Genomic DNA, 24,780 nt, shown 5'->3' with positions numbered 1-24,780 from the left:
ATAATAGTCTCATGACAAGATGAGAACTCATGACCCATATGTTCCAAAGGAGGAAACTGAGTGATAAAGAAGGGATTTTTTTAAAGGCACAGTGTTCATTAGTGAGAATAGGAATTGAATTCCATTGGCCCATCTGCAGAGGCTATGTTCTTAATCTATACAGTATTTTTAGTACTATCTCTATTTCTAGTGTGGGAATGGAAAGAATCATCAGTTTGTTCTCTTTAATAACAGTATTAGGGTTTCCCAGGTGTCTCAGTGGTAAATAACCCACGTGTTAATGCAGGAGACTTGGGTTAGATCCCCAGCTTGGGAAGATCCCCTGGAGAAAGAAGTGTCAATCCACTCAAGTATTCTTGCTTGGAAAAATACCGGGCAGGCTATAGTCCATGGGGTTTCAAAGAGTGACACAACTTAAGCAACTAAACAATAACAACAAAATTGTTGTATATCAAAATATAGTTATTTCAGCTTTTTCATTCACACATTAAAAAAAAAAGTTCTGCAGAAATAGCCTGATATAATGTTAGACAAGAGAAGAATAGGAAGTTTAACATAAATTCCCACATGACATTACAAGTATACTTCAGGGAAAAGGAATTTGTCTTGAATTTGACTAATGTTTCCAAAAGACAAGTGAGAAGTTACTGGAGCAGCATAATTCCATCCAAGAGCTCACTCATTTCTCACCACAGCCTATCTATTAGCTGGTAAATAATTTAAATATTAGTTAGCAGATAGTCCCATCTCTCACTGCCTCATTCTCTAAATAAATTTTTAAAAATATTTGATATAATCCAGGCTAAACCAACTTGATTATATAACATTAATAAAAAGGTCATTCTCTTTAATCTGTAAGCACATGCTTTTTGAGACTGTTTGCTGTACCCCTTTGTATTCTGAACACTTAATATGTGATAACTCAGTCAGCCCTCACAGAATTAATTACTTCATTATACAAAGTAACTGAATTATTTCGGTGATTTCCAATTTGTCAGAATTTGGTTCTTTTAACATGTAAAATGCAATTGAAGGAAATGGACTGTGTTTAATATCTGTTGACATATGGAAATTAGGCTGATGTCTTTGCTTCCTTATTAATTCCATTTAATGACATGCCTGCAAAGTAAAATCTGAAGACAGTTTATAATAAATCTACTGTAGAGAAGAGAGACATTACAGGGACCCAGATATACAGAAATTTTGTGATTGTCTTCATTTAAAGTAAGGAGCTAGTTAAGTAATAATGCAATGTAAATGAATACACTGTATCGGCCACTACTTACAACATCACACTATCTTCTCCACTTAGAGGTCTCTAGCAGTCAAAGCAACCTTTGCAACCTGCAGTGAAGCAGAAAGAGACAGCAGGAATTTGGAGAATGCATGCAAAAACATGGATGTGATGTTTTAGTGGAAGACATGCACCTACAGAACATAGGGCTGGAGGCATACCAGCAGTAAAGTTCATCCTCTTCACCTAAATGACGGTGCCCAGGTAAAGAGAAAAGATGGAAAGCAATTTTTATAAATTTAAGCCTTGATAAGTAGGAACTGGGATCACAAGGATTATTATGTGAAATAACTGCAAGGTTACATTTATCATATTCATAGCACATGTAAAGATTTCATAATTATGTATATACACATAGTGAGGTGCTCCTGGTGGCTCAGATGGTAAGAATCCGCCCGCAATGCAGGAGATGTGGGATCAATCCCTGAGTCAGGAAGGTCCCCTGGAGAAGGAAATGGCAACCCACTTCAGCATTCTTGTCTGGGAAATCCCATAAACAGAGGAGCACAGTGGGCTAGAGTCCATGGGGTCAAAAAGAGGCAGACATGAGTGAGCACTGAAGACATCCACACGCATATACTGAAAACTAATCACCATCACAATAGCATATAGTAAGAGCTCACTAATATAACTAGGATTTCAGGAAACTTTTTTTTTTTTAAAGAGACAATGTTGGCTTTGGGAGTAGCACAGATGCTTTAGAATCAGCAGGAAGAAAATTAGAAAGAGTGAAGAGAAAGTAATTGTATATTTAAGGAATATTTCATGCAAAGATGGGCACAGTAAAGGAGAAAAATGATATGGACCCAACAGAAGCAGAAGATATTTAAGAAGAGGTGGCACAAATACACAGAAGAACTATGCAAAAAGGATCTTAATGACCCAGAAAACCACAATGGTGTGATGACTCACCTACAGCCAGACATGCTGGAATGTGAAGTCAAGTAGGGCTTAGGAAGCATAACTATGAACAAAGCTAGTGGTGGTGTTGGTATTCTAGTTGAGATATTTCATCCTAAAATATGATCCTGTGAAAGTGCTGCACTCAATACGCCAGCAAATATGGGAAACTCAGCAGTGGCTACAGGACCTGGAAAGGTCACTTTTCATTCCAATTCTAAAGAGGGGCAATGCCAAGGAATACTCAAACTACCGCACAGTTACATTCATATCACACGCTAGCAAGGTAATTCTCAAAATCCTCCAAGCAAGGCTTCAACAGTACATGCACAGATAACTTCCATATGTTTAAGATGAATTTAGAAAAGGCAGAGAAACCAGAGATCAAGTTGCCAACATCCATTAGATCATAGAAAAAGCAAGAGAATTCCAGAAAAAACATCTACATCTGCTTCATTGACTGTGTGAATCACAACAAACTGTGGAGAATTCTTAACCAGATGGGAATACCAGACCACCTTACTTGCCTCTTGCAAAATCTGTATACAGGTCAAGATGCAACGGTTATAACCAGACATGTAACAATGGACTGGGTCCAAATTGGGAAAGGAGTATGTCAAGGCTGTATATTATCACCCTGCTTATTTAACTTCTATGCAGAGTACATCATCATGCAGAATCCTGGGCTAGATGAAGCACAAGCCAGAATTAAGATTGCTGGGAGAAGTATCAATAATCTCAGATATTCAGATGACACCACAGGTCAGTATGTAAAGAGGAACTAAAGAGCCTCTTGATGGAGATGAAAGAAGAGAGTGAAAAAGCTGGCTTAAAACTCAACATTCAAAAAATTAAGATCATGACATCCAGTCACTCACTTCATGGCAAATAGATTGGGAAAAAGATGGAAACAGTGACAGACTTTATTTTCTTGGGCTCCAAAATCACCATGAATGGTGACTGCAGTCATGAAATTAAAAGAAGGTTTACTACTTGGAAGAAAAGCTATTACTAACCTAGCCAGTATGTTAAAAAACAGAGACATTAGTATACCTACAAAGATCTGTATAGTCCAAGCTATGGTTTTTCCAGTAGTCATGTATGGATGTGAGAGTTGAACCATAAAGAAGGCTGAGCACTGAAGAATTGATGTTTTCTAATTGTGGTGTTGAAGAAGACTATTGAGAGTCACTTGGATTGAAAAAAGATCAAACCACTCAATCCTAAAGGGAATCAACCCTGAATATTCACTGGAAGAACTGATTCTGAAGCTCCAATAATTTGACCACCTGACGTGTAGAGTCAACTCACTGGAAAAGACCCTGATGCTGGGAAAGATTGAAGGCAAGAGGAAAAGGGGATGACAAAGGACGAGATGGTTGGATGGCATCACTGACTCTATGGGCATGAGTTTGAGCAAGCTCCAGGAGATAGCGGAGAATAGGTAAGCCTGGAATGCTGCAGTCCATGGGATGCAGCATTGGACATGATTGGATGACTGAACAACAGCAAATTGTATATTTGGAAGAGAAAAATTTGGAGCAGTCAACCTGTAGAAAATATGGTTAGAAAATGCATTTCTAATTGAAATTACAAACAAAGAAATGCAAAATTCTGCAATTACAGATTGAGCTGTTGCTGATACCTATGCAAACAAAACAAATAGCTCACCATTCTAAATTCACTAGGGAAAAAAAAATTAGAGAACAATTCAGTTTTTTAAAGCTTCTGACTTGCATATTTGGCTTGAAAAAATATAAAGCCATTTTGAATAAAATGGAAAAACAGAAATGCTGTCAAAGCAGATGATACCTTTATTTAGCATCTCTATGTGATATGTACTTTTCTAAATGTTTTCATGAATTAACTAATGTAATTTCACATTAATCAAGTAAAATATATAGTATTAGTGTTTCCATGTGCAGCTGAGGAAATAGACCAAAAAAAAAAAAAAAAATGGTGGAACCAAGATTTAGGCAACAGGCTCTAGGTCCCTAGGCTTAAATCATATATTGCCATAATGTGCCATTTTTGTGAACAGTCTGCAAATGTAGCTAATGGAAAATCTCAGTGGTTCAAGCATGCAATTAATGATGAAAAAGTTGAGTTTAAAAGAGAAAACAGATACAGTAAATCCTTTAAAATGTTAATGTAGGATAAAAGATATTTTTACTTGTATTGAAATATAATTGACATATTAGTTTCAGGTGTACAAGATGATTCAATATTTGTATGTATTACAAAATGATCATCTCAATAAGTCTAACAGCTGTCACTGTACATAGTTCCAATTTTTTTTTTTCTTTTGATGAGAGCTCTCTCTACTCTGTTAGCAACTTTCAAATATGCCATACAGGATTCAATTCAGTTCAGTTCAGTCACACAGGTGTGTCCAACTCTTTGTGACCCCATGAACCGCAGCATGCTAGGCCTCCCTGTCCATCACCAACTCCAGGAGCTAGTTCAAACTCATGTCCATTGAGTCAGTGATGCCATCCACCATCTCATCCTCTGTCGTCCCCTCTCCTCCCACCCTCAATCTTTCCCAGCATCAGGGTCTTCTCAAACAAGTCAGCTCTTCACATCAGGGGGCCAAAGTATTGGAGTTTCAGCTTCAGCATCCGTCCTTCCGATGAACACCCAGGACTGATCTCCTTTAGGGTGGACTGGTTGCATCTCCTTGCAGTCCAAGGGACTCTCAAGAGTCTTCTCCAACACCACAGTTCAAAAGCATCAATTCTTCGGTGCTCAGCTTTCTTTATAGTCCAAATCTCACATCCATACATGACTACTGGAAAAACCATAGCATTGACTAGACAGACCTTTGATGGCAAAGTAAGATTATTAACTATAATTACCATGTTGTACCTTATATCCCCATGACATATTTATTTTATAACTAGAGGTTTGTACCTTTTGATTCTCTTCACCCATTTTGCCCACCACCTAGCTCTCAACACCCTGCATCTTATTCTCTGTATCTGAGGATTTTCTTTGGGGAGAGGGATATTTGTTTATGCTCCACATACATATATATGAAATCATACAGTATTTGCCTTTCTCTGTCTAACTTATCTCAGCAAAATATTCTCATGATCCATCTATGTTATCACAAATCATAAGGTTTTATTATTTTCTTATGGCTGAATAAGAGATATTTTTAAAACAGTCCATTCCAAATATACATTTTAATGATGGTAATAGTGTGTGCTACCTATTACCTCTCAATGATTTTTAAATGTAGTATTGGATGATAGTTAGCTATATTTATTTCTTCACTGTTTCAAAGAGACAATATTATCTTCAGTTTTTGTGAATAAAATGTGAGTAAGTTTCTTAAGACAGTTCATAAGCCCTTCAAAAAAGCTCTGAATACTCTTGTGGTATGTAGTAAAATCTCTTGACCCAGCCTGCTTTAAAATAGCCTCAGAGTTTGAGAAATGGCTGATTCAGTGACCTTGCCAAAGGTTCCACAAAGGAGAGATTAAGAAGTAAAACCGTATGTTTTAAATTAAAGGCTCCTGTAAACAAATTTCTGTTACAAAGCAATGCAAAAATGGACAAATTGAGGATGTTTGCATCTCAAATGACTAAATGGAATAAAATTGAAAAGAGTTACATATATATGTTATGCTACTTCTTCTGAATTGATGTCAAAATATGTCAGAACTCCCCTTAATAACCTTCTCAATTGTCCATATGCATGAAATATCTCAGGCTTTTGACTCACCTCTACTCACATTTGGTACTGCTTAGTTAATTTCTTTCAGAATTACTTTTGAAAGGGAAATACTGCAAAGCAAGATGTATAAACCCTTGCTTGGTGAGTTCAGGCAGTAACTTTGATAAATGGCACTTGAGGTACTAGAGAGACATTTATAGGTTCTCTGGAACTGTAAGAGTGAACAGCATTAAAATAAGCAGTGAAAAGTGCTAAATCAACAAAAGCGATATGATTTCTGGGTTTATTTTAATAGAAAAAAGTCTGTAAATAACTAAATCAATGCCTCATTTAGCCTTCCTTCCTCACCATTATTTGCCATGTTAATGTTTTTCCTAGTTCAATCCTTGTACCATAATCCTGTCTGATTATTTTCTTGCTCTCTAATATAACTCATTCTTCAAATTCTAAATAGCTATGTGAAGTATTCTCAAATATTTCCAGCAAACCAGACTGTCACATTCAATCTTCCAATATATACATTAATTAACACAGTATTTGTTCTACTTACGTCATAGACTGCCTTAGGTTCTCTTTCGGCCCAGTTGTCCCACTAAGAAACAAAATGAGAACGTGTTGAATGGCAAGCGCTTCAGTGAAAAAAATAAAAAAGACCTTACTAGGAAAATTAGAAAGTAGCCACTCCCAAGCTCTAAGAACCTGGTCCAGCTCACAGAACATAAGCATTTATAACTTCAAAATAACAACAGAACACATAGATACGCACAAAACCCAAAACAGTGATTCTAATTAAACCTGTATGCTACTTTAGGGGATGTAGAAATGACATTAAGAATATAAAGCTTCAATGGGGCAGATTTTCAAATATTTTTTTATTAGTTCTAGTTGCCAGATATCTTGTGGGATATAGCTTGACAAACGAAGGACCACACTGATAGCTAATTAATAATGACTGAAGAAGGATATGGATAGACAGTTTAATTTAGTGACTAAAAAATTATTAAATCTACTTCCTCTTTCTTATATTATTGTTTTCTGTAAATCCTTCTTCTTCCCATTTTGGGGCATGTAGCCTACTTTTCTAAGTGTCTTAAAATAATCTTTATATTGTGTAAGAAAAATCCTTCAAATTTTCCTGAGGAAAATTCAGTGTAGTCAAGTTGTTATAGTCCTCTCTGATTATAACCTGCTAACATAAAGGAGTAATTCAGGTAATTATGACCATCCAGTAGTCATTTTGCAGATGGGAAAAAGTCATGACATTTTCAGTCAAAATAGTTATTTATTGTTTTATATTCACTAAGGGTTAGATACATTGATTTTATCTCACTTGCCTTTTAAGTAAACTTTCTGTCATGACTGATAATTTTTAAGATTAATACAGGATACAAGGAATAAAGATTCAATAGAGAGCAATTTAGCATTAATTATAAGTGGCACTCTCTTCATTAAGTTGGGCAAGAGTGAGTTTATATCTGTCCATCTCTTTATAAGTATCATTATTATCTTGACTCACCAACCCAGACCTTTCGACAAACGCCATGTGTTCAACTAGTCTTTTTCACACAGATAGCTCTCAAGCACATAAAAGTCAAAATAACCGTGAATTAACTCTCTTCACTGATCTTTGTCTTACACTCCTCATCTTGTAAAGGGCTTCCCCCCGCTGGCCAAGCTCTTCAGCTAAAAGCCTGAGCACCATGTGAATCATTTCCTTTCCCTCCCATCCTACTTCCCATCAATCATCTGGTCCTTACAAATGCACTCCAAAATGCCTCACATATCCTTTTCTTCATTCCGTATCTACAGTTGAGTTTAGATCTCACTGTCACATTTCACATTATGATGTGCCTGACATTGTACTCGACTTAACCACAGCATTGGCCACACTGGATCCCTTTCTCTTCCTTGAAATACTTTTTCCAGGATGCCACACCCTCTTGGTTTTCTCCCTTTCACAATGATCACTGCTTTTGTGTGGCTTCTACCTTTTCTCCTAAACTCACTGGCATGTGGCAATGTTCATCATCAGTCTTAATGGCTTTCAATATTATCTTTATGCTGAACACATTACAATGAGAGTCAGAATGTGAAAGTGAAAGTTGCTCAGTCTTGTCCCGACTCTCTGTGAACCCATGAACTATACAGTCCATGGAATTCTCCAGGCCAGAATACTGGAGTGGGTAGCCTTTCCCTTCTCCAGGGGATCTTCCCAACTCAGGGATCGAACCCAGGTCTCCTGCATTGCAGGCAGATTCTTTACCAGCTGAGCCTCAAGGGAAGCCCCAGAATACTGGAATGCGTAGCTGTTCCCTTCTCCAGAGGAGAAGGGTTCTTCGATTCCTGACCCAGGAATGGAACTGGGGTCTTTTGCATTGCAGGCGGATTCTTTACCAACTGAGCTATTAGGGAAGCCCCCGAACACCAGCTTACTGTATGTCAACTGGACATCTCTGAAGATACTTATCACAGAGTTTGTTTATTAAAAACTGCTTTCTGTAACTTCATCCACCGCCCCCAAATAGTTCTTTTCACACTCTTCTACGCCTCAGGGCAAAAACCTTGGATCACACTCCATTTCTGTTTTCTTTGATACAGCGCATCTATTTCATCAGCAAGCACTGTCTTCCAGACACATCTCCTTGCTTCTGTTTAAAAAAAAAAAAAAAACACAAAACTTTATTATCTCTTAACCTATTTCCTTAATTCTACCTAGTCTATTCCCAACACAGCAGCCAAAGCACAATTTTTTTAAGGCCCTGCACACAGCTTCTCGGGGCTGCCCTAGAGGCTCAGCGGTAAAGAATCTGCCTGCCAATGCAGGAGATGCAGTTTTGATCCCTCGGTAGGGAAGATCTCCTGGAGTCGGAAATGGCAGCCCATTCCAGTATTCTTACCTGTAAATCTCTGGGACAGAGGAGCCTAGCGGGCTACTCTGGGTCGAAAAAGAGTCAAACACAACTCAGTGACTGAACAACAACAGCTCAGCTTTTTAGATCCCTGGCCAGGGATTAAACCCAGACCCTCAGCAGTGGGAACGTGGAGTTCTGACTTCTAGACCACCAGGGAATTCTTGCAATCATGTTAAAATACGTCAGATCACATCATTCCTTGCTGAAAACCTGCCAATGGCTTCCCGTCTCTTTTGTCACCAAATCAAAAACTCTACAACCACTTACATGCTTGTAAATGGTCTATGATGTCATTCTGATCTCGTCTCCTCTTTTTCTTGTTCTTTTTGCTGTAGAGATGTTGCCTTCACAGATTTCTGTCAAACAAGCTAGAAAAGCAACCACATTAGGACATTTGTATGTGTGACTCTTTTCCCCTGAAACTTTTTTCTGTCAGATCCATTTAACCTCAGCCATCAGTCATGTGCTAGTAAATATTTAGCAACCAAAAATATGTAAGCATGTATATAAGCATATACATGAGTATACATATTTATTATACATTTCATTGGTAAAATAGATATATAGCACCCAATTTACAAGCAATTATAATGTACACATTTTTATAAATTCTACATAATTTATTAATTCTTACAGAATGCTAGCATTGATTTTTGCCAAACCCTTACATCCACACACAACTTATTGCTGCAATCCAATGGATACTGACAAAACTCCACTGCAAATAAATGCTTGATTGCTATCTGATTCAGCAAGGAGTTTCTCAGGTCATTGACAAATGAGTTTTAGGTTCTAGCTTGGGTGTTGGTTAATATTTTTGTTTGCTTTAACTTGTAGATAAAAGATGTTTGTAAAAAACTTCATTTTTTAAATCAATTATATGAGCCACCATTTTTTTTTTTCTGCTAAATTGAAGAATAGATTTCATTAGTTAGGTTAGTATTTTCTTTAGACTTTGTGTTATTCTCAAGTAATGACTACACTTTTGAGTTTAATATTCTTTATTTATTCCTTCTCTTTTACTTTCTTAAGTTTAGATATCACCAACCAAATAGATTCAACCTTGATTTAGTCAGCACTTGCTGACTTTCATAAAAGTATTTCCATCTGCCAATGATTTCAAGATACCCAGGTGATACCACTGAACATATTCTGGAGAAAGGATGAGCAGCAATACTTAATTCTATAGTATTTCTACCACATAAATAAAATAAGCATAATTAACATCAAGAGCATAAGTAAAAGTAAAATATAATAGATCACTTAGTGATAAGATTCCTGATTTTTTTAAAAGATATGATGTTACTATATAAATTTATATAATTAATTTCTTAGCAAGGGCTATATTTACTAACCAGCTGTCCAAGTTCTAGAAATTTTAACAATCAACTCTTTTGAGTCAGTACTAGCTAACTCCAGCACCTCGTTATTACAGTCCTAATTAAGACTGTGGTGGTTTAGAGGCTATGTCTTACCTGATTCTAGTGACCTCATGGACTGTAGCCTGCAAGGCTCCTCTGTCCATGGGATTCTCCAGACAAGAATACTAGGGTGGGTTACCATTTCCTTCAGAGGATCTTCCCAGAATAGGGACTGAACCCAGGTCTCCTGAATTGCAGGCAGATTGTTTCCCAACTTAGCTACAAGGGAAGTCCAAAATGATGGTAAATCTGCTCCACTAGAGCCCTGGGGTAAGCCCTAGTTTACCTCAAGTAACCAGTGGGGAAAGTTCAAGTTCAATTAAAACTGTAACCTCTAACCAAATGCTTCATTTCTCCACTCACCCCCCAGGAAATCTGCTCTGTATCATGTAGGTAGTTATCTTGTTGTAGCTTTCTTTTCTTCCCCTACTCTGTTTTCTCTAGAATGTAAGCTCTGTGAGGGCAGTAGTTTTGTCTACTCTTAGGACTGTATCTACGTTTTAGTAGGCACCCTGTAACTGCTGTTTGAAGGAATGAATGAGAAATGAGTCTTTTCAGTTCACTTGATAAGGGAATTCACAGCCACTCTTATGATCATACATTTATATAATCCATCTTCTTCGATCTCTGAGACTACATACACAGAAGTCTTTCTTCATCTCCATCTTTTCTGTGACGTATTCTTTCACTTTTTTTTTTTTTTTTTTGTATTTTTTGTTTTTTTCTCAGGGTGCCTTCACTAGTTCCTTTTTGGTCAAACTAGCCCTTACAAATTTACTTAAAGAGTTTCTCTAACATAGGCTCAAAAAGTCTCACGTATTCAGTATGCATTCATTTTTTTCTTGGTGCAATTTACTATTTTACTTTTCATACTGTTCATGGGCTCTCAAGGCAAGAATACTGAAGTGGTTTGCCATCCCCTTCTCCAGTGGACCCTGTTTTGTCAGAACTCTCCACTATGACCCATCTGTCTTGGGTGGCCCTACATACCTACAGCATGGCGCATAGTTTCATTGAGTTAGATAAGGCTGTAGTCTATGCAATCAGTTTGATTAATTTTCTGTGACTGTGATTTTCATTCTGTCTGCCCTCTGAGGGATAAGGATAACAGGCTTATGGAAGCTTCCTGATGGGAGAGACTGACTATGGGGGAAACTGGGTCTTATTTTGGTGGGCAGGGACATGCTCAGTAAATCTTTAATCCAATTTTCTGCTAATGGGTGGGGCTGTGTTCCCACCCTGTTGTTTGACCTGAGACAAAATAAGGTGGGAGTAATGAAAATAATGGTGACCTCCTTCAAAAGGTCTTGTGCACACACTGTTGTATGCAGTAACTTTGACCCTGCAGCAGGCCACTGTCTACCCAAGCCTCTGCCAGAGACTCCTGGACAGTTACAGGGAATTCTGGGTCAGTCTCCTGTCAGGTCACTTTTCCTTTCTCCTGGGTCCTGGTGTGCAAAGGTTTTGTTTGTGTGCTCCAAGAGTCTGTTTCCCCACTCCTGTGGAAGTTCTGTAATCAAATCCCACTGACCTCCAAAGTCAAATTCCCTGGGGAACTCATTCCATTTGCCAGATCCCCAAGTTGGAAAATCTATTGTGGGTCCTAGAACTTTCTTAATAGTGCAAGAACTTATTTGGTACATTGTTCTGCAGTTTGTGGGTCACCTGCTCAGTGGCTTTATCGTGAGGTTAATGGTGACCTCCTCCAAGAGGGCTTAGCCACATGCTGTGTGACCCAAATCAGCTGTATCCAGAGCCCCTGACCCTGCAGAAGGCCACTGCTGACCCATGCCTCCATAGGAGATACTCAAACCCTCAAAGACAGATATGGCTCAGTTTCTGTGGGGGTCTTTGAGTCCTAGTGCACATAAGGTTTTATTTGAGCCCCAAATAACTACAGATAGTGACTTCAGCCATGAAATTAAAACATATTTGCTCCTTTTGGAAGAAAAGCTATGACCAACCTAGACAGCATATTAAAAAACAGAGACATTACTTTGCTGACAAAGGTCCTCCTGGTCAAAGCTATGTTTTTTACAGTAGTCATGTATTAATGTGAGAGTTGGACTATAAAGAAAGCTGAGCACTGAATAACTGATGCTTTTGAACAGTGGTGTTGAAGACTCTTGAGAGTCCCTTGGACTGCAAGGAGATCCAACCAGTCCATCCTAAAGGAAATCAGTCCTGAATAGTCACTGGAAGGACTGATGCTGAATCTGAAACTCTAATACTTTGGCCACCTGATGCAAAGAACTGACTCATTTGAAAAGACCCTGATGCTGGGAAAGATTGAAGGCAGGAAGAGAAGGGGATGACAGGATGAAATGGTTGGATGACATCACTGACTTGATGGACATGAGTTTGAACTAGCTCCTGGAGTTGGTGATGAACAGGGAGGCCTGGTACGCTGCAATCCATGGGGTCACAAAGAGTCGGATATGACTGAGTGGCTGAACTGAACTGAATTATTTTACTTAGTGTCATGGGTCAATGTATCCCCCACCCCCAATTCACCGGTTGAATTCCTCATCCCAGGATCTGATAGTGTGACCTTATTTGGAGATGGGGTCTTTGAAGAATAAATCAAGCTAAAATGAATTTATAGTTGTAAAGAATCCACCTGCCAATATAGGAGATGAATGAGATATGGGTTTGATCCCTGTGTTGGGACAATCCCCTGGAGTAGTAACTGTCTGGAAGATTCCATGGACAGAGGAACCTGACAGGCTACAGTACATGGGGTTGCAAAGAGTAGGATATGATTGAGCAATTGAGCACCGTAGGGTGACCCTTAATACAATATGACTGATTTCCTTATAAAAAAGGAGAAATGTAGACATGGAGATACTACAGAGGAAAGATGATTTGAAAATACAGAGAGAATGTGATATGGGCATGAAAATAGTCATCTACAAGCTAAAGAGAGAGACCTGGAAGAGATCCATTTCTCAGAGCCCTCAGAAGAAACCAATCCTATCAAAACCTTGATATCAGACCTTTTAGTTTCCAGAACTATGAGACAATAAACTCATTTTAAGCCACCCAGTTTGTGGTACTTTATTACAGATAACAGATTTTATATCCAAAGAAAATAAATGGAATGTAGTAACTTGTTTATTTTAGAACCTAATGTTAATTTTATTCTAAATCAAAACTCAACACTATGATGAATTCTTGTGGATTTTGTGGCACTTCATTCATTTAACAAATAGTCATTGAGAACGACTGTGGACCAGAGATTGTTTTAGGCAGTGAGGATACAGCAATGGAAATACAACAAACAAAAATCTTTGGCTTTGTGAAGCTTTTATTCTAGTGGAAAAGAATGAGCAGTTGCCAAAAAACTATAAATAAATTTGGATAATGACAATAAGGAAACTTGTGTGATGACAATATGAAACATAAGAGAGAGAGGCAAATGGAGTCTTTGGGAAAGGTAAGAACAGTACACTGTGACCAATTTGCTGCTGATGAGATGAAAACAAACATTATCTATTGGACCTGGCAATATGAGAACTATTGAAGGGAAGAGCACATGAAAACTTATACTGTTGTTTACAGCTTCAGAGAAGGGAAACAAACTACATCACCTGGCATAGACACAGATACACGCCTGCTTTAAAGAAAGACTTTCAACTCAGTGTGGGGAATACTAATCAACACCCCACTCCCAACATTCAGCTTCTCAAGATCTATGTCGGGTGCTGATAGATATCTTGCTGGAAATGTATAGTCTAGATTTAATGGTGTTAGGGGTAAATTTAAAAAGCCAACCATCTTTTATTTCCTTGTGAGGAATAAACATGTATGTGTGTTCATTCATATGTATTTATGAATGTATATATGTGTATATGTATTTATATCTGAATATATATATATATATGTGTGTGTGTGTGTATGTGTGTGTGCATGCACATATTTATCTGTTTCTCTGTGTGTGTACTCCAAATATGAATGTCATTGCAAACTTCCCCAACAAAGACCTTTCAAAACAACAGTGATTTTGGAAGGAAAGTAGTTGAGCAAAAATCTGACAAGTTTTTGATCCATGTGACTCTAACTTGGTTACTTGGTATCATTCATCGGGCAAGTGGAATCATTCAAAAATGAGTCCACTCATATGCCCAGTGCTTCAGTGAGAAGAGTTGTGGAACTGGGCTCTGATGTATCCAAAGCACATGCCATCTCAGGGCATCTCTATGTGGTCTCTATCACAGTAATTAGACCACTTACCTGAAGGCTCAGAGCTCATATATACTAATACAGAAGCTTTCAGTCCTCTTAAGTCCAGGGAAGAAATTGATATACTGTCACTTCTACTGTAATATATTGGTCAAAGCAGTCATAGATCAGCCATGGATAATGGTGTTGGTATTTGATACACTGCAAAAAGACCATAACCAGCTAATGATCACTTGCATCAAGATAAATCTCAGGTTTCTAAGTTTCTCACTCTTTATTCTTTTGGACAAAATCCTGAACCCTCAGCTTTTAAAGTAAGATGATTTGGTTACCTATAGTTGAAAGTGAAAGTTTGAGTCACTTAGTTGTGTCTGACTCTTTGCTACCCCATGGACTGTAGCACACCAGGCTCCTCTGTCCATGGAATTCTCCATGTAAGATCACTGGAGTGGGTAGCCATTCCCTTCACCCAGTTGATCATCCCCAAGGATCAAACCCAGTTCTCTTGCATTGCAGGCAGATTCTTTACCATGTGAGCCACCAGGGAAGCCTCAATGCATGAAACCCAGGTTTGATCCCTGGGTCTAGAAGATCCCCTGGAGAAGGAAATGTCTACCCACCCTGGTATTCTTGCCTGGAGAATCCCATGGTCATAGGAGCCTGGCAGGCTACAGTCCATGGGATTGCAAAGAGTCAGACATGACTGAACATTTAACGCTTTCATAACCTATGGTTATCTATCATCTTTCTGACCTCTTCTTGATTATAGTAAGAACTTTGATTCCAGTGCTGCTAAAACCTAAACTGATCAAGAGAAAGTGATTTTTTCTGATACCACACTATCAAGATGAAGACATTCTCCCAAAATCAATTTAAGGCTCTTTGGCAGTATTTTCCTCAATTTACTCACAAGGAATCAGAAGCTCAGAATGTAGTGATCATGACAGCAGACTCTGAATTCTAATTGCATAGATTAAATACTGACTCTGTCATACCCATCTGTCTTGGGCAATCTTCTTAACCTTTCTGTTCTTGAAATCCCTCTTTGATTAAAATAAAGGGATAATATAAATAACTTCCATAGTCAGTCGATGTGAGGATTTAGTGTGAGGATTAGTGATTTAACCTAAAGCATTCCTCATTATGCTCAATAAATACTAAATAACTGTCAATAGTTCTATTATCAGCAACATCATCACCATTGGAATTTCATCCCCCAGATAAGTATTTTTTTGAAGTTTATGCTTTATTTGCTCCCTACAATGCTGTTGCAGTACATTTTTTTTCTGAATGGAATAGTTAAGCTGAAAGCCTAAAAGTCCATATAATATTTGGTCTTCACAAATGCCCTGGAAAAGTTATGATTATCAGTGTGGTTATTAAATATATTGGCAAGAAACACTGGGGCTTCCCAGATGGCATAGTAATAAAGAATCCACCTGCCAATGCAGGAGACATATGAGATACAAGTTTGATCCCTCAGTTGGGATGATCCCCTGGAGTAGGAAATGGTAATCCACTCCAATATTCTTGCCTAGAAAATTCCATGGACAGAGGAACCTGACCGGCTACAGTTCATGGGATTTCAAAGAGTCAAACATGACTGAGTGACTAAGCACATGTGCACACATACACACACATGCACACACAGACACACACACACACACAACACAGAAAGACAGGTCTTTGGAAATTGTAGATCACATTGAAACACTAGAAATAGATATAAGCAATAAGCAAATGCAAAAAGATAAAAAGAGAGAGAGAAAGAAACATGGAAATAAAACCTTCTAGGTCAGAAGCATATTTAACGATGCATAAACACAACTACCTTCTCTTTGGATCCGTCTGATCGGTGCCCCCAAATCCATAGAGAGGTTAATACCTGTTTTTATAATTCTGTTCCTCTCTCTACTTCCTCCTCTCCTCTCATCCTCCCTGTCTCTCTCTCTATCTTATCTATCCACCACCCCAAACTCCACCCTGTCTCTTTCTTTCACAATATCGCAAGCCTTTCCTAAGGGCCCATAAGGTCTTAGGACTTCATTACTTGGACTAATAGCACTGTGGCATTCTGTCAGGAAACCCTTGGTTACATTTTGGCTTCTGCTGATTTCTCATCTGGAGAGCGTTACTTAAACTTTGAGCTTTCTCTCCCATGAAGAACATGGGGGAAAAAATATATATATCTGAAGACAGTGCCTGAATCACAGTTCATACTCAAAACATATAAACTCACCATTCTTTTCTCCTCACCAGTAATAAAGTGCTTCATCACCAATTTTGAGGCTAGGAAGAAAAAACATGTAGAAGAGGAAAAATTGAATCTTCCTGTTAAATCATAAAAATGTCTACATTCCTGAATTTATGTTGATTAATTCCATGAGTCATAGCTTGAAGCTAAATATGTTTATTTTAATTCTGAGATGCCAGTGTTTCATATAATATAAATTTTCTTTAAAAATAAAATGTATCACATAATGAAAATATAAATAAAGTTCTGAAGTTTAGTTAGTTATTTAATTAGTTTAGAGTCTGAAATGTGTTAAGCTGTAGATATAACCATGTATCTGCTGAACCACAACCTCTGACAACTGACCAGTAGTGATGTTTAGACAGTGATGACTTTCCATAGGAGTGGCAGCGGAGCTTTTCAAACTTTCAGTCACTTGAGGAACAAACCGTAGAAATATTCAGAGTATTACTGAGTACCTAAATCTCTACTATTACCCACAGTAATTTTCCAGTGGAGCCAATCTTGTCAACACGTCCATGTACATTCTGTATCTGCCCCTTTGTTCATGACAGAGCCCCTTTCCAAGGGTTCCTTGCTTCTGCATTCTTCTTTCTACATCCTACAAACTTGTTGTCCCATAAAGTACTCCTTCATCATGTTCATGCATATGGATAACTACCGCCTTCAAAGTCTGGGTTTTGCCTGTTCATTTAACAAAATCTATTTGTGGTATTGGGGCTTCCCTGATGGCTCAGATGGTAAAGAATCCGCCTGCAATTCAGGGGACCTAAGTTCAATCCCTGGGGTGGGAAGATTCCCTGGAGAAGGGAATGGCTACCCACTCCAGTATTCTTGCCTAGAGAAGTTCATGTACAGAGGATTCTGGCAGGCTTACAGGTTTGAAAGAGTCGGACACGACTGAGTGACTAACACTTAACTTTCCATATTTTCATATTCATTTCCCTGTCAGTAAACACTCTAATCATCACTTTCTAAAATCATAAGCTCTATCCTTAATATCTGTGTACCCCACATTTTAAATAGAGCAGAGACATATTCAATATATATTGGATTGGTGGTGAATGAAGAAAACAGATTTCTGAAACTGTGGTGATGATTTAAAGTTTCAGTGTTTTTTGAGTTCAGTGTAGACAGGAATTTATGAAAGTCACATTATCTTTACAAAATCAGTAGGGAAAATTCATAATGTGTAGTTGAATATAAGTACCATATAGTAATACTAAATGTTGAAACAAATAGCACTTCATTAGCTAACATAAAAATCTCCCAGGTACCTAGATCATCATCATCAGGCAGTTGGAAGGATGAATTATTACTGCAAGATGTTAAGTATCATTGTGTAGGAACTGGTTAATGAAATTTTTAAATATTTATAAACCTCTTAATGTTTTCCTAGTTGTTTAAAATGATCAGATACTCCAATGAAATATGAGCACTTGGAGACCAGATATCACATGTCCTCAACTGCAGGTAAAGATCTCAGATTAGACCATTCATGGGAACCACAGAAGAGATTTGTCACAAATACTGAGGGTGGGCCCACTTCCCTAAATTTTCATTCATTAGGTCTAGAATGGTGTCCTTGAAGTTGCATTATAATTTTAACTTCACATAATTTTTTTAAGTAACCCTTGTGCCCCATTAGAAAAACAGTAGGACTCCAATATGTTTTGGGGCTTCCCAGGAAGTACAGTGGGAAAGAATTTCCACCTGTCAATGCGGGAGATGTGGGTTTGATCCTTGGGTCAGGAAGATCCCATGGAGTAGGAAGTGGCAACCTAGTCTAGTATTCTTGCCTGGAAAATTCCATGGAAAAAGTCCATTGGGTCACTAAAAGTCACACATGGCTGAACACACTCTTACACAGACCAATATCTTGTCATAGGCATTACATATTTATATAAGAGAGTTCAAATGAATGAATGAACAATTGCAAAAATTAAGAAAGAAAATAAGCAACTGAGCCAAAATGAATATATGTAGTTAAGAAATGGAAGAAAATTTACCAGCTCTTCTTATAAATGCACATATGTACTTGAAAATGTTTTTAACAATTTGAATGTCATGCCTGTTTATTTGTTCCACCCTTTTAGAGATTTTAGTTTTCAGTCTTCTGAAGTATTACCTAATAAACTAGATTTGTATATTTCCATTTTAAATTCTTTTTAGTGGCTAAAATACAAGAAACCATTTTGGAGGATCTATTGCTCTATATGAATATCATCAGTCAAGGAAAAAAACACATGGTGGTCTAGTGAGTCAGGTTCAGTGAGTAATGTTTATAGCTTCAGATGAGTTTCAATGTTATGAGCTTGTATTCAGCAAAGAGTCATTCCCCAGGTACAAGCCCCTACATATCAAGGTGACTGGGAAGTGGTAGTCAGAAGGTAATTTGCAGGCAGTGGGGCATCTGTGATCGTTTACTGGGAAAGTAATAAGAAACAAAACAAAATGATACAAAGGTAATCACTTTCTGTTGATTCAACACAACATCACAGGTAAATAAAAGGCAAAAATTACTGTTAAAAATTTTGAAGTAAACATTGCTAGTGAAGCTTATCAGACAAACATTCAAAATGTGCTAATGCTAGTTACCTAGCATATATCAAAAAGAGGAGCAGTTCCTTTGTTCTTATGCAAACACTGCACTAATTAAGGTGATCAATTTAGCTACTCTGCATTGTTTTCTTCACAAATTTACCAAATTAAAAGGCCAGGTGACAAGTCTTTATTATTATGTTTATTTCAAAGAAAAAAAATAAGTTAAAATACAATTACTGGGTCCATGTATACATGATAGAAAAGCCAAACAAAAAAACAAAATATCAGTTCTTATTTGGCCTATACAAATATAGTTTATCCTAGTCTTGTACAGGAGTTTAGGCTTCATAGTTTTGAAAAATGTTTATTATAATTGAATATTGTTGGTTGTGTTCATGTGTGTATCTCCACATATATTTTATTGATATGACAAGGTGGTGATAAAAAAATGAAGAAACATATGAAAACAGTGGCAGAATTTCATCTTTCTAACTGTGACTTTTAATACTTTTGACCTACTTACTCTGGAATCACCTATAGTAGTTGTTAATAATGTCAGGGGAGGTCATTCAGAGAACATGAATGCCAATTGACTAGCAAGCTGAACCCAGGTAATCAGAGGCTCCTCAACCCCTTCTCTGCCCTTGGATAAATGTTCTGCCAACATTTCCCAGAGTGGGAGCTATGTCCAAGAATGCAGTCTTTAGAGAGAAAGGTTTCAGGATATAAGGTTGATATATAAAAGGCAACCTCTTTTCTATTTACCAGCAATAAAGAACTAGACTTTGATTTAAAAATACAATGCCATTTAGGTTCAGTTCAGTTCAGTTCAGTTTAGTCCGCTCAGTCGTGTCCGACTCTTTGCGACCCTATGAATCGCAGCATGCCAGGCATTCCTGTCCATCAAGAACTCCTGGAGTTTACTCAGACTCATGTCCATCGAGTCGGTGATGCCATCCAGCCATCTCATCCTCTGTCGTCCCCTTCTCCTCCTGCCCCCAATCCCTCCCAGCCTCAGGGTCTTTTCCAATGAGTCAACTCTGCATGAGGTGGCCAAAGTACTGGAGTTTCAGCTTCAGCATCAGTCCTTCCAATGAACACCCAGGACTGATCTCCTTTAAGATGGACTGCTTGGATCTCCTTGCAGTCCAAGGGACTCCCAAGAGTCTTCTCCAACACCACAGTTCAAAAGCCTCAATTTTTTGGCGCTCAGCTTTCTTCACAGTCCAACTCTCACATCCATACATGACCACTGGAAAAACCATAGCCTTGACTAGATGGACCTTTGTTGGCAAAGTAATGTCTCTGCTTTTTAATATGCTGTCTAGGTTGGTCATAACGTTCCTTCCAAGGAGTAAGTGTCTTTTAATATCATGGCTGCAATCACCATCAGCAGGGATTTTGGAGCCCCAAAAAATAAAGTTTGTCACTGCTTCCATTGTTTCCCCATCTATTTCCCATGAAGTGATGAGACCAGATGCGCTTCCCCTAAAAAGAGATACTTGAGGGTAAATTTAACAATAAACGGTATGAAATCTATATGAGGAAAACTATAAAACTCTCAATAAAGAAACAAATAAGAAGTAAATAAATGGAGATATATGTTATGTGCATGGATAGGCAAGACTCAATATTGTCAAGATGTTAATTCTGCTCAACCTTATCAATGCATGCAGTGGGATACCGATTAAATTCCAGACATTTTTATAGGTATTGACAAACCTAGTTTATAGTTTATAGATGAAAGCTAGAAAAGAACATTGCAACCCACTCCAGTATTCTTTCCTGTAAAATCCCAAAGATAGAGGAGCCTGGTGGGCTATAGTCCATGGGTCTGCAAAGAGTCAGACATTACTGAGCACATTCAACAGTTTTAGAAAGAAAGGAACTATCAAGCCATGGATAGACATGGAGGATCCTTAAATGCCCATTACTAATTGAAGAGGCCAATCTGAAAAGATTGCACATTGTATAGTTCCAATTATGTGACATTTTGGAAAAAGCAAAGTTATGGTGACAGTACAATGATCAGTGATTGCCAAAGGCTGAGAGGAGGGAGGGATGAATAGGTGGAAAAGAGAGGGTTTTTTAGGGCAGTTAAAGTATTCTATGTTGTACTGTGATGAATGGATCCAAACCCATAGAATATGCAACACCAGAGTCATCTCTAATGTAAATCATGGGTGATGATGATGTGCTAATAATGTGGGTTTATCAGTTGTAACAAATGCATTATTTTAGTACAGAATGTGGCTAGCTCGGGAGGTGATGTAGAGTCTGGAGAAAAAGGGTACATGATAACTGTATTTTCTTAATTTTACTGTGGACCTAAAACTACTCTAAAAATATAAAGTGCTACTGAAAAGGAAAAAACTAAAGTAACTGTGCACCACCCATGTTCTAGACTACCCTAGTCAGGCTATATGCTGGAATCATATTATCATATAAGGGGATCATGTGGCTATGGCAATTTGCCCAGTAACCTGTGTGCCCTCAGAGGTCATAGCTAAGTACATGCAACTGAGCCATTCTCAAGAGAACTGAGTGTTTAAGTGATTCCTTAGACAATCATTTCTGAGATAGATGTGTCAATTCTAGATATGCTCTTTTCTTTCCATAAGCAAATTTCATTGACAAATTTCTTCTCATTTCATGTCACAGTGGCATTATTATAAAAGAAGGGAGATAATGAAATTATTAAAGTCTGTGCTATAAAACAGGATTTGTGTTAATTCTTCTTCTCTGATCCTTTTAAATGAATGACATTCAGATTGCATAAAATATCTGTCTTTCACTTTAGTGATAGATAGGAGGGAGGTTTGAGAGGGAGGTGACGTGTGTACACCTATGGCTGATTCATGCTTTTGTTTAACAGAACAATACAAAATTCTGTAAAGCAATTATCCTTCAATTAAAAAATGTTTTAAAAATGATTTTATTTTCATATCTGTATATTCTACAAATATTACTGTAATGATTTCATTATAAAATATCATGGCGAATGATCTCATACTTCTACGTATCAGAGGTAAGTCCCTTTTTTTTTTTTTCAGAAGAGCATCTTTTTTTTTTTAATATTAGAAAGTATAAATTTCTTTCATTAAATGTTTCCATAAACTCTTAACTTGTTCCCCTCTGCATCAATTAACTTTTTCCTTACATAATTATTATATGTGAAAAAACAATGTTCTTTTTAATAAGAATGCTTAAGGCTTTTTCATATGCATGGATTAGATGAATCATTTATTATCATATTATTATAATTCCTTTCAATATGAATACTTTTCATTCCTATTTAGCTTCAGGAGAGTTCCCCTAAACTTTCTCCATTATATGTCCACAGATATTAAAAGTTGGTGATCTATTTTCCTGGAGCCTGTGTCTCTCACTCAAAGTCATTACATGTGCAATCAAGTCAGTAAAAAAACAAACAAACATAGTGGTTAAGTGTCCTGTATTCTGGAACTCTTGCTTTTCCAATGATCCAGTGGATGTTGGCAATTTGATCTCTGATTCCTTTGCCTTTTCTAAAACCAGCTTGAACATCTGGAAGTTCATGTTTCATATATTGTTGAAGCTTAATTTTGAGCATTACTTTACTAGTGTGTGAGATGAGTGCAATTGTGTGGTAGTTTGAACATTCTTAGGCATTGCCTTTCTTTAGGATTGGAATGAAAACTGACCTTTTCCAGTCCTGGGGCCACTGCTGCATTTTCCAAATTTGCTGGCATATTGAGTGCAGCACTTTCACAGCATCATCTTTTAGGATTTGAAATAGCTCAACTGGAATTCCATCACCTCCACTAGCTTTGTTCATAGTGATGCTTCCAAAGGCCCACTTGACTTCGCATTCCAGAATGTCTGGCTCTAGGTGAATGATCACACCATCATGATTATCTGGGTCATGAAGATCTTTTTTGTATAGTTGCTCTGTGTATTCTTGCCACCTCTTCGTTGGATCATCAAAAAACCAAGACAGTTCCAGAAAAACATCTATTTCTGATTTATTGACTATGCCAAAGCCTTTGATGGTGATGGCCACAACAAACTGTGGAAAATTCTTCAAGAGATGGGAATACCAGACCACCTGACCTGCCTCTTGAGAAAACTGTATGCAGGTCAGGAAGCATCAGTTAGAACTGGACATGGAACAACAGACTGGTTCCAAATAGGAAAAGGAGTACGTCAACCCTGAATATTGTCACCCTGCTCATTTAACTTATATACAGAGTACATCATGAGAAACACTGGGCTGGAAGAAGCACAAGCTGGAATCAAGATTGCTGGGAAACATATCTTTAACCTCAGATATGCAGATAACACCACCCTTATGACAGAAAGCAAAGAAGAACTAATGAGCCTCTTGATCAAAGTGAGAGGAGAGTGAAAAAGTTAGCTTAAAACTCAACATTTAGAAAACTAAGATCATGGCATCTGGTCACATCATTTCATGGTAAATAGATGGGGAAACAATGGAAACAGTGAGAGACTTTATTTTGGGGGCTCCAAAATCACTGCAGATGTTGACTGCAAAAGTGAAATTAAAAGATGCTTGCTCCTTGGAATAAAAGTTATGACCAACATAGACAGCACATTTAAAAGCAGAGACATTACTTTGCCAACAGTTCTGTCTAGCCAAAGCTATGGTTTTTCCAGTAGTCATGTATGGACGTGAGAGTTGGACTATAAAAAAAGCTGACCACTGAATAATTAATGCTTTTGAACTGTGGTGTTGGAGAAGACTCGAGAATCCCTTGGACTGCAAGGAGATCCAGGCAGTCCATCCTAAAGGAAATCTGTCCTAAATATTCATCAGAAGAACTGATCCTGAAGCTGAAACTCCAATTCCTTGGCCACTTGATGCAAAGGACTGACTCACTTGGAAAGACCCTGATGCTGGGAAAGATTGAAGGCAGGAGGAGAAGGGAATGGCAGAGGATGAGATGGTTGGATGTCATCACCAACTCAATGGACATGAGTTTGAGTAAATTACAGGAGTTGGTGATGGACAGGGAGTCCTGGCATGCTGTAGACCATGCGATTGCAAAGAGTCTGTCTAGACTGAGCGAACTGAACTGAAGACATATTTGGTAGTTCTTATATAAACATGACCCACTGGAAAATTTGTTTCAGTTTTAAATGTCAGGCTCTATTGACAGAGGTGTGTGTGTGTGTGTGTGTGTCTGTGTGTGTGTGTCTGTGTATCTGTGTGTGGTGTGTTTACCTACACATAATTATGACATATAACATTTGTATCTCTTTATTGAATGTCACTGCAAGACAAAGCATATTACATGTCACTGCAAGACAAAGAATGTGACTTTACATGTAATTTTTCAAACAATCTCATCACTTTCTCTATTTTGCTCATGTACTTAGATCTGGTTTTTATTATAGTTGTTATTTCCTGACAAAAAGTAGTCAGTTTCTTAGTCTTGATAAATGTTAAAGTACTACCTGCCTATAATCTTTTTCAAGTGTCTACACTCTGCCAATGCTTTCATCATCAAAATTTGACAACCCTGTCGGAAAACTATGTAAATTGTTGTGTAAGGAGAAAAATTAACCTCTGCTCAAATCATCTGAGCTGA

The 24,780-nt window shown here is 37.7% G+C and overlaps 1 protein-coding gene across 6 annotated transcripts in view; it reads left to right on the top strand.

The window, feature by feature from the left end:
- CDH18 (cadherin 18) overlaps positions 1-24,780 on the top strand; it is a 1,188,046-nt gene that overhangs the window by 1,024,972 nt on the left and 138,294 nt on the right. The window lies entirely within an intron of this gene.

This window comes from Odocoileus virginianus, chromosome 14 (assembly GCF_023699985.2).
Source record: "Odocoileus virginianus isolate 20LAN1187 ecotype Illinois chromosome 14, Ovbor_1.2, whole genome shotgun sequence".
In the NCBI taxonomy this organism is placed as follows: Eukaryota; Metazoa; Chordata; class Mammalia; order Artiodactyla; family Cervidae; genus Odocoileus; species Odocoileus virginianus.
Note: the sequence above shows the minus strand (reverse complement) of the source record. Positions and strands in the feature narration are given on the sequence as shown.